Source organism: Sinocyclocheilus rhinocerous, unplaced genomic scaffold (genome assembly GCF_001515625.1).
Source record: "Sinocyclocheilus rhinocerous isolate Xijiao unplaced genomic scaffold, SAMN03320098_v1.1 scaffold140, whole genome shotgun sequence".
NCBI classification, from domain to species: domain Eukaryota; kingdom Metazoa; phylum Chordata; class Actinopteri; order Cypriniformes; family Cyprinidae; genus Sinocyclocheilus; species Sinocyclocheilus rhinocerous.
Genome location: NW_015642053.1, coordinates 1600419 through 1612265, shown reverse-complemented (window position 1 = coordinate 1612265; position 11847 = coordinate 1600419).

The window sequence follows — 11847 nt, the reverse complement described above, 5'->3', positions numbered from 1 at the left end:
CAAATGGGACCTTCCAGTCAGAGAGAGGTGTGAAACCGGAGTCAAGCAGTTTACACATCTTAACAGCAATTAAAGGTGCACTAGGTTTTACATATAAATAAATACCATTAAAATGATGTACACCCACATGTGAAGACTTCAGTCATGTCAGTCATCTAGAAAAAAACAGTTTTATTCTGCATGGAGTGGGTTGCTTCTTCATGTGCACCACCATACTGTGTCATCCAATTGACCAGATTACTATTAGGCCTACTACTACTACTACTAATAGTAGTGTGTTGACTCTATATAGAGAACTAATCCAGTGCTCAAGAAACAACAAAACTACAGATTAAAAAAAAAAGAGTAATGAAGCCGCGTTTGGCAAACAAACTTCATGCATCCAGGCCAGTAGGTGTCAGTATAAAGTCCTGAAGCACTCAATGTTTTTTTATTTTTGGGTGTGTTGCTAAAAGTTAAATGTAAACTAACCGAATGCACCTTTAAAAGTCATCAGTGTAGGCTACTACACGATTTCGGACGCTTTTATAATCAACGGTCATTTTCCCACGACTTGGTGATAAATATTGCCCTCAACAATTTGGTCTGTTGCCTTATTATTACAACCTAGAATAGACCTATGCTTCCCCCTCAGTAGTGAGGTATTTTTAGATCTCACATCCGTCTATTCAATCAGACAGTTTATTTAAGAACATTTCATTTTGTGCACGGGCTAATTGACACATCCGTATCAACAGGACCCATGTAAATTCTATCCTAATGTAATCAAGCTAATGGTTTATGGCCTAATGGATGCAGATTATAAAAAGAGGATGGATGTTTTATATACAATTTGCACCTAAACTTCGGGCCATTTATTTTGCTGACAAGAAAATGCTTCCCAAAAAGGGACTTGGATGAGAATTGCTTCATGAGGCAGTCACAGCAACAGAAAAAAAAAAAAAAAAAGTGTGGCAGGAATGAGTTAACAACGGAAATGAATAAAGACCTGTAAGAACTGCCAGCCAATCCGTATTGAGATTAACACTTCGGACCCAGATGATTGGCTAGAGCGGATTCAATGCATGTTCGTTGATAAGTACAAGATTTCAGGCCCACGTGGATGGCGTTACCGTTGCGGAGCTGCCATTGGCTGAGAGGACTTCGCGAAGCCCCTCCCCCGCCACGTGATTGGCTTCACACTTCTCTCTCTCTCTCTTGTTCTCCGTCTGCGGAAATAACCCTGCGCGAGTTGGGAGTCAGCACGAGCGCCTTCGGCTCGTCGCTTCGCATCTGTCAGAGAGCGCGTGAAACTAACACGGTTCTGACATTTGGTGCCGTACCTCTTAACAACCTTAATATGATTTCCTTTAAAAACATGATTATTAGATATGATATTTAACTCTATATTTTCCGCCTTTGCCTGTCTGGAAACACCATACGTGTAGCCCGGGGTGGTTTATTTCATCCTGCTTGTGCTGCAAGGAATTACTGGAGTCAGATTCTCTCTCTCAGTGTTGCTCACATGCATCCCGTTCATTCTCGGCCAGTTGCAGGTTATATTTTACTGGCAACATACAAATTAGATGGGACATTATAGAATACATCAAACAGACGTGCGCCTGCAATTACACGTTGGCCATATAAAGTAGCTTGATCAGACCAGAAGCAGAAGAGTGCACAACTGTTAGGGGGTATTTACACATGGTTACTGTATGCGTTTTTTTACTGACTTGACAAACCAGAGTAAATGCCCTAAGATGCATTTGAGACTGATAGCAATCTGATCACTGATCATTTTTAGACAAATCAGCCAAGTGCAAATGCATATAGTTCAGACCTAGAAAAGCTATCAATTAATATTCCCGTGCATTGCTCGACCGGTGCTAGACACTGTAAGCATGCAGTTCTTATGGCAAAAATTATGACATTTTTTTTACATAAATCATCTGAATTTTCCATGTGACTAACAAATATAAAGCAAAAACATTGGATGATGGCACTGTCCAAAAGCAACAAATAAGAAAACTGTCATTTCACATTTTGAGGAGTCATCAAACTTTAAAGTATCTACTATTAATGTACAATTTAAAAAAAAATCAACATACAAGGATATATTTGAATGACTTTTTCCAGTTATTTCAATTGGATTACTTTCAAAGCAGCTGGCAAACTGTGGCATTGAGACGGTCTTTCAGTAACACACAGGACAAATTTACACAAAAAATACAATAACTTCACATGCATTTTCAGGGGATGAACCGCAAAAGGTTTTAGACTTGTTCACGCCTGTATTTACTATTGATCCATTTCTAACAGATGCAAACAAGGCCTTAGGTTTTCACTTGCATGCCTGTCCATTATAGTGTCCACATCAGCTTCCAATAAAATGAGAATATTATACTTACATTGTTGGTGGGATGCATGGCCTAAGGTCCACAGTGTATGGCGATGTTTCCTGCTATGGTTGCCGTGGTGATCGTGTTCTTTTCTTACCAGTGTCCACTGGGTACCAGGCTTTACATCACATCCGCCCAGTGGAAATGGACCTTGCTGCATGCAGATGCAGAATACTTGATTATATCAGATGCATTCATGCATTCTCTTTCTCAGTTTGCCCACTGTCCTAAGCAAGTATGCATGCAATAAGGGATGGTTTTGCGATTCATCATAGTCAAATGTCCTGAATTGTATTATTTTTCACTCACATGCACGATCCTGTGACTTGCACAGCGTAACACTGATGAGAATGCATGCACATTGGTGTAATTTACATTTAAACACATCCATTAAGAGATACACATGACCTAAGATGCTTGGTCTGCCTCATTCTGAGTCAGACTAGTGCATGCACACACACACACATAAACACATACACAGTCTTTGCCCATGCATTATCCATATCCTGGCTCAGACACTCGCATCACACACACACTCGCGCACACACTCCCAGATGCTGCCCTGCTGTGATGCCTGAAGCTAAGCAAGCCAGCAAGATTAATAACGACCCCTGCCTCCCAAAAGGCAGGGCAAAAAAATACACTGTTTGCAGAGGGTTGAGAAGGAGAGGGAGAGAGAACGAGAGAGAGAGACTCTTTTTGTTGGCAGGTTAGTGCCATTCACTACCTCTAACACTCACAGACCCTCCCCCTGGGGCCGCCGACATGGATTAATGTGTTTAGTACAATTATTTCATTTATTACTGTCTGGGGCTTTTTTCAGATAAGAACATTTTTCAGGTTGCTAACCATTATTACCTCCAGGACTTGCCAAGCGTGGGGGCCCGCGGTCAGAAGCTCCGCTCTTTTGTTAATGCTTCTGCTAGCATCTGTTTCACAGCTTCGCTATGAGATTGAGAGGAAGAGAGCTCCATCTTTCTCTTCTCGTACATTTCTTATGCCAAATCTGTACAATTTTGGTGTTTGTTAAATGTCGTACCTAATTCTCTGGACGTTCCATTTTGTCTGACAAACTCTTTCTGCTATTCTCGATGTATTTTATTCTTTTCTTTGGCTGTTTTAGCGGTGTAGTGTAGATTATGATTATGTGGAGCAGCTGTATTACTGCAGGATGCTCAGCAGGTAGTCCTATAGTGCTCACCGAACGGCTGCCACTCTGAATGATGATACCTGCTTCCGAGGGTGGCACAGTACTTAATCTATCACCCTATCTAGTCAGCGCTAGCCCACAAATGCTCTCCTCCTCCTGTGCCTGTTTGTGTGTGTTTTCTGCCTCAAACCGTTTCCACTATTTGGCCCTTGTTCCACTTATTATACATTGCTAATATAAGCTCCCTTAATATTAATTTATATTTAGCCAAACGAAAGGTTCTCTAGAAAAATCTGACTACGAATCAACTGTCCTATTAGCTTTAATGTGCCCGACTGAGGCTGGTGATGCCATCTGAGAAGGTCTCTGGCCTGCTACTCTTCCTCCTTCATCAACATTTGTCTCATCATTGGTTGTTTCTCTTCATCTTGGTTTATTAAAACAGGGGTTTTCAAGCTTTTTGGTGCCAGGGCATATATGTGTACACACACACACACACACACACACACATACATACACAGAGAGTAATTATAGACCTATTTATTTGGTCTCTGAGATGTTAAGCATGACATAAGGATCCTTATTAAATAGTTGGCTTTTATGTTGTCACTGTTCTGAAGCCAAAGCAAACATTGTATCCATATTAACATATTATCTGGAGAATATTTATCTTGTATTAAGCTGACAGTGTAATTTTTCTACCCACTGTATGAGTAATGTTACATGTATTCACCTTAAAATATGATTTTTTTTTGTCAGTAGAATAATTGTCATGATAATAATAATGAAAAGTTATTTTGAAAGCAGTCTTCAGAAAGCTGAAAATAATAATAGACAAAATACACTTATTATTATTATTACTACTATTATTTTCTCTTAAATGAATATACATATTTCTCTTATAGAACCCATCTTGCAGCCCCCTGGTGGACCCCAGTTTGAAAACCAATGTTTTAAACCACAAAGGACACACTGTAAACATTCTATGATCAATTAGTCATGGCAACATAAGGTTTTCCATTACTTTAACTCACCAAATTAATTTAAAGGGGTCATATGATGCGATTTCAAGTTTTCCTTTCTCTTTGGAGTGTTACAAGCTCTTGGTGCATAAAGAAGATCTGTAAAGTTGCAAAGACTAAAGTCTCAAATCCAAAGAGATAATTATGGTAAGGGGCGTTTCATTTCCGACGTGTGCTTGTGGTGTTCGGCCAATCACAATGCATTGGGTCAGCTGGCCAATCAGAGCAGACTATGCTTGTCAAAGGAGGGGGCTTTGTTGAAAACGACATGTTTGAGAGAGGCAGGGCATAGAGGACCTACAATAATGTACAGTACTTGAAAAATAATGTGTTTTTTGAACATTAAAGCATGTCAACATATTCTGTTACACCAAATACACAAAATAGTGATCTTTAAAATAGCATCATATGACCCCTTTAACCAAATTCAACTTCATTTTTTGAAGTTATATAAGATTTCACTTGATATTTTAAGTCAGTTTAATATAATTTAAGTTGAAATGATTTGTACAGCTAATTTGATTCTACTTAAACATATAAGGCAGCAAGTTACATTTTCTCACAGTGCATTCTTACAGCACAGTACAGTGAAATATTGCTACAAATATGCCATAAGGGGCTTGATGAGGTTTCACTCTTAGAGGAGAGCAGAAGATGAAAGTTGTGTTAAAAAAAGTAAATACGGTAGGAATGAAAGCAATAGGAATTGCATTGAATGCTAATGGAAAGAGGCAGCTGGTGATTATGGGAAAACTGGTGGGATGCTCCTCCCACTGGGGTGATGACATCACCAGCCTCATCGTTCATAAGACTCGACCTGCCACGACAGTGTTACCATGGCACCTGCATGGATGGCGCCCTTTCTTTGGGTCCTGAGGGGTAAGAGGGCATATCCAGTCTGGGGTCAGAACCCTCACATCTCATCAATGTGTGTGGGGTCGTTTGAGGGGTAGAGGCGAATGTTTGAGAAGATATGTGTCTGCGTATGTGTTAAGAGAGGGGGACTTGAGTGATGATGGGATGATACTTGGTCCTGTAGCCCTGTTCTCTGGACTGTGGCCGTCTTTCTCTGGCGTTGATTGAACAGGGGGTCACTGATAATGAAAGACACACACTGCCACCATCTATCTCCCAGTGTTGTTTTGAAGAACCCCCAAACGATTTGTCACGATCACCCTTCCCCCATTCCCTCGCTTTCTATCTCTCCATCTCTTGTCCTCCCCATCCTTTTCATTAATCACCCTGAAAAAGCCCCATCATATAACATTAGCCACTAAAGGGTCATTCTGGGCCTGTAGAAACAGTTCCACTCCTGTGCCAGGGGTATCATGGTCATTGGCATACTGTAGCATAATCCCAATGCTATAATTAGAGTTCTTGTTTTCATGCTCGAACAATAAAAACTGCTTACCCAGATGGCAGGAAGTCATGGCTTTTGCTCTGAATGAGGAAAATGGATTGCAGAACACGAAAAACAGTTATTTCCCAACAATGGAAACAATGACATGACACTCTTTCACCATCCTCCCTGCATGATTAATATTCTTTTGCAACACACATTGCAAGAGCTGACTTGCTCAGAATGTAGCAGGACTTCCAATGCTGTCCTGTTGACAAAGCATCAAAATTCAAGGAACATTCCAGGTACAGTACAAGTTACAAGTGACAGCCATTGTGGCATGATGTTGATTACCACAAAAATGTATTTCCTTTTCTTTAACATGTGAATACATTAAAATATTTGCTCTTTCAAAAGTATATCCACAAGATATGAACAATATGCATGGTAATGTTATTTTAGTATGAAAAATTGCTTACTAACCTTTTCTTTGTAAAGTTACAGTATATACAATTGTAGTTGTAACTTCATTGCCATGACAAGGTAATGCCCCAAAATCACTGTAAAAAAATTATGATCTAAATAGTTTTGCAGCTCAAATAAAACTCGAGTTTTAACAAAAGTAAGTGCTTTTATAAAATTGCAATACTTCACATTCCTGCTTTTAAATCCTCTAAATCACTGGTGCCATTTACTTCGATTATAAGTACCTCAATGTAGCCTTGATTTTTGCTTTAAAAAAAGAAAAAGGTTTAGAATCTAGTAGAATCAATTTTTTGTGATAACCAACATTATACCATGTATGCTGTTGACTGAACTTAACCTGAAATATTCTTAATTTAACCCGAAATTCTTAATAAAAGTACAAGTCGAAACTATTTTTTTGTGGTAATGAACATTATACCACAAATGCTCTTGATAGAACTTAACTTGTATTAAATCTAAAATCTTCCTTTAGATATGTGTGTTGCAAAATCACATCTGTGCTCCCTGATTTTTAATTTACAGAATGTTTAAGTGTTCACTAATCCATATAACAGGATTTCAAATCCAGCTCAAGTACAGTTTCAAAACAAGGAAAAGGCTAAGATTACATGGCAATGCAAAAAAGCGCATTCCTATTGTCACTAGCCCATTTGCGTACTCCCACATGTGCATCTGGCTCACTGTGCAACAGCAGCTTGAGATAATGACAAGAAAACAAGCATGCCTTCAGCAGGACAACACATTTGCTTGGACCTACTAGGGTTTTTCTGCTTTCCATCGTTTTCATCCTTTCCGACTTGCTTCCTTTTTTCTTTTCCTCTCTCTCCAGGCCCAACGTCTGTCACTGTGAGGTAGATAGACTGCACTCGTATCTTCTCGGGGGTCTAAATGCCACCTGGCACCATACACGGATGGGCCAATCTATTCTCATTTTCCCGGCATATGCAGGGGGGCAGGTGGGTACAGCAGGAGGGACGCTCCCTAAGAATTCAACAGATAATAATGAGGAAAAAGGGTGATAAAAAAAGAAATAATGCACAGAAATGAACAGCCGTTTTTTTCCCCATGTGCACACATGAGTTTTTCACATCACTGAAAAGATTTTATTTGGTTAAAGAAGCTTGTAATTATATCAGAAAAAAAAGTAATTGTAGCTCTATTTCTCATAACTGTGACTTTATATCCCTCAATTGTAATTTAATGTCTAATTTTAAACTCAAATTATATATTTTTTTATACTCTGAGATAGCTTCCATAGTATATGACTGTACATAATGTACATGTTTTTTTGTTTTTTTATAAATATATATTTGAGATTTTTTCAAATACTTACGACTCAATATCTCACAACTTTATATGTTTTACAAAAACATCTGCTCATTGGATACACATCTCAGGTGCTCTGTGTGGAAATCAGACATACAATATTTTATTAAAAATAACTGAACTATTAAGGATTTAGAACCACCATTTAGCAAAATGACAGGAATGAGAGAGAATTGCATGCATGTAATTTCCATGTTTATACTTTTTCCATCTGTTGTCCTGAGCAAGATGTGCGAAAGCGGAGAAGCTTGAATGAATTCCAGCACTTGCCACAGCTGACATGCTCGTGCCATTCAAGACCACAAGCATATGGGTGATGATAGCCTATGAACACGCTTAAAATGTTCTCCATGCTTTTGACCCTGGCACAAAAAAACAGTGGAGGCGAGATCCACTCCACTTCCATTGAAAACAGAACTACAGTGCTGAAAAGCAGCATCTACAGAAAGTCTACTGACAGCAAATAGCCGCCAGCTACAGTCCCTCAATAGGCAACACCACCATGCAAAAACAAACGTTCTTACACACACTCAGCATTCATGCACCTTTCAAGGGGCTCCCTGCTCCTTACCCAAATATTTGTCTTTCTTTCTTCCTATGTACATGTATTTATTTTGCTGATCAATGCCTATATACATTCATCAGTGTAGAACACCACCCGACCCAACACACACACATACACTTCCAGCTATAAAAGATTTATCACATGGTGTAATGGGGTACCTGGCGAACAGCGTGAGCTGGTAATTAAATACAGGTCTGTAAATGTCACCGTTTTTAATACCATGGCAGCAGTGACGCTATTTTTATTTTTGTTTGGTCTTAATTGTCACCCTCGTTCCGCTCGTTACGGCCGTCCCTGCATTACACCGCCTCGTCCTCACTGGCTTTGTATGACGGAGTGTTTCACATTTAAGAACCTCGTTCAAAGGCCTTTGTCACTCCGACACACGAGAGGGTGGGAAAGCGAGAGAGAGAAAGAGCAGAAATTAGGAGTCAGAAGACTGATTGAATTAGAGAGTTGGATGGCCATTAAAAGCAGGACGTTTTGACAGGGCTGGAGCACACTAGACTACCTGGTGGGGAAGGCGAACAGGTTGTGGTGGCGGCTGCTTGTAGCTGTGTATGGCACACTGAGGTTTGTTTGTTTTTAGCTGTGGAGGAGAGAGCTGGCCATGTGCCCGGGATCAAATAGAGATGGAAACCTGCAGCATGTGCTATGTGCTTGAGGGTCAGAGTGTGTAAAACACACACACACACACACACACACACAGATTAAATAAATAATGCTAAAAAAAATAACCAAAGATTAACTTGTTTAAGGGTGTTTTGGTTTACTTACCATTTTGAACATAAACTTTCATGAGCACAGGTACTTCCATCTCCATGCATTCAATTACAATTAATTTTTAGTCAAATAAACAAACATAACAGGTGAGTTGAATTAATGTTCAAATAAGCCTATAAAAATAGGTAAAAAAAAAAAAAGACATGAAGCACATAAAATGTAACAAATTGATGAATATTGGGAACAATTTTTTTTTATTTAGAAAGTTAGTTCACAAGTTAATTTAAATAGGTAATTGGTATAATGATTGCAGAATTGAAGTCCTGGCAAGTTAACATTTCAGTTTGATCAAGAAATGTACCCAAATCATTTTAATTGAATTGATTTAATAGTAATTATTTAACAAAATACAAGAGGCCAAGTTTTATTTCGACTTTTTTACATTTCGCCCTTCTCTTATAGTTATAAGGTGGATGTACATTTTTAGAAGTATTTCATTTCTAAAAGAGTCTCTTTCACAAATGTGAGAGCTACTAACACAAACTAGCTAACTACTTTGAAGACAATATTTAAAATATGTAACTAATTACATCATACAATTTTTTTTTTTTTTTTAAACCAGAATAGTATTTTTCTGGCTCCAAAACAGCAAGGGCTTTTAAATACATTTAAAATCTTAATTCTAAACAGATTAATAAAATTTAAAAGCAACAAACGCAGTGATATTTTAGAAGCACATTTATAATATTTACTAATATTATTAATAGAAACCTAAATATATAAAATTGCAGAAAATAATAAAAAATAAAACCTTTATATATAAAAAGTACTACATTTATTATTCTAAAAATGCTGTGCAGGAAGTTTTTAAATCTTATTTAAGACTTATTTGATCTATTGATGCAAGTACAAAAACAGCATTATGAACTGCTGAAACATATTTCTAACATCATCCCACCAGCGGTTTATATTATTGTCCTGTGTGTCTTTGTCTGTTGTCTAATGACAATACGAAGCATTGCAAGAGCATTGCTGTGTTCCACCATCTCAAACCGGTGAAAAGACAAGCTTTTGTCCGCTGCAACGCTTCCCCCCTGACTCAAGCCTGAGCCCCCACCCTCTGCCAATTAACTGTGTGACCATAATGGATGTTGTTTGGCATGTTTTGCTGTGGGCAGATTGAATTAGCAGCCGGGTGGGGTTCGACTCTGAGCGATTTGAATGATTATCTTAACGTCTCTTACAGCGGTAATGAAACACAGTTATACGTTCCCTCAGTTCTGTTAAGAAACACACACACACCTGAGAGCCAATTCTTGATAAATCAGGCCTACGTGGTGCAAATGGGAGGTGAGGGAGGAAAAGAGAAAGAGAAGGGTGCTGGGAGGGGGAAATCAGACGATACACCGAACAGATGGATCCTGCGTTCAAGCACTTGAGTTCCTGATGAAGTGATTCTATTAAGAGACACCCCCTTTCTTCAAGCTTTGTGAAATCTTGAATTGAATAAATGTATCATTTGGGGGGGGATTTACCTCTCTCTCCCTTTGTATCCATTCAGCCTTTCCCCTTCTCCATCCGCTCTGTCCCTCGTCCAGAATCTTGAACGTTTCCTTCCCTCTCTCTCTGGAAAAGTGAGAACGTGAAGGCTCAGAATCGAGGGTAACAGAGCACCAGACACAGCCCAACAGCTTTTAACTTAATTCTGTTTGCATATGAGATCAATTAGCTTTTCAACAGAGTTGTTTCACTGATTATTCACCCCTGTTTTCAATTACGCCACAATGCCGTGGGATTTGCGGAAAACGGGGCAAATTCGTCCATGCTAAGTATGACTTTTCCTCCCGCTTTGATTGGAGGCAGTGTCAGGGTTTCTTTGCATTGACGAGTGTCTGCTCCTGATACTACTTCCTTCTGTTTGTCATCTACGGGGCTGCTGAAGGAGAATAGTCGCCTTGAGCAAGAGCCCAATGCTGCATGCTAATTTCAGTTCACTTTACTCGGAATAGTACGCAGTTGTCCCGCGGGACAACCTTGACACTTGTTATTTGATTCCATCAGGTTGCCAATATTAAATAAACATTATTTGTTGTTGTTTTATTACTTTGAATATCTATTTATCAGTTGTCCATGGCTAAATTTTTTTTAATTTGTGAGATCTTCCAAGATGCTCATAAATCATCACCTCTAATGGATCTATAAAGAAATCAATCAGCCAAGTTGGCACATTTCCATATGAAATTCGGAGTTTCATCAATTTTTCGTAATACAGTAAGTGCCTCGGTTCAGAGTAGTCTCACAGCTCATTCCCTGGGTTATAAAACACACCATGTTGCAGATTTAGAAACCCCAAACATACTGCAAATCAATCGTTATGAGCACTGCGCCCCGCATAAACGGAGCACATAGAGACCTTTCACGGCCTCCTGTGCATATCATCTCTCACATTACGCTGCAGGCCAAAACGACATTGTGAAAGAATTCACGTAGCCATTTGCAATAGTCATTTTCTTCTGATATCTAACTCGCGCATAGATTGGCTAAGTTTAGTGCTTTTTACATGCCTATTTGCATAGGTCAGGGTTCAGGCTGCTTATTTTATGAAAACGTATGACTTCCATGGAAATTTGTGTGAGGTGGGTGTATATGTACATATTCAACAAACCATGGCAAAAGTCAATAACTGAAAGTTTTGATTCTCGCCAGCATGGTTTTGGCTGAAACTCAAGGGGGAGGTGTGGGGGGGCTATCGTATGAGTTTCTGAATGCGCAAGACGGCTGCTCGGGGCTTTGTTGCCAGCCTCCTTTGGCATGCCCGCTGTTCCTGACTGATTGTCTGATGGGGGGGGGGGAGGTTC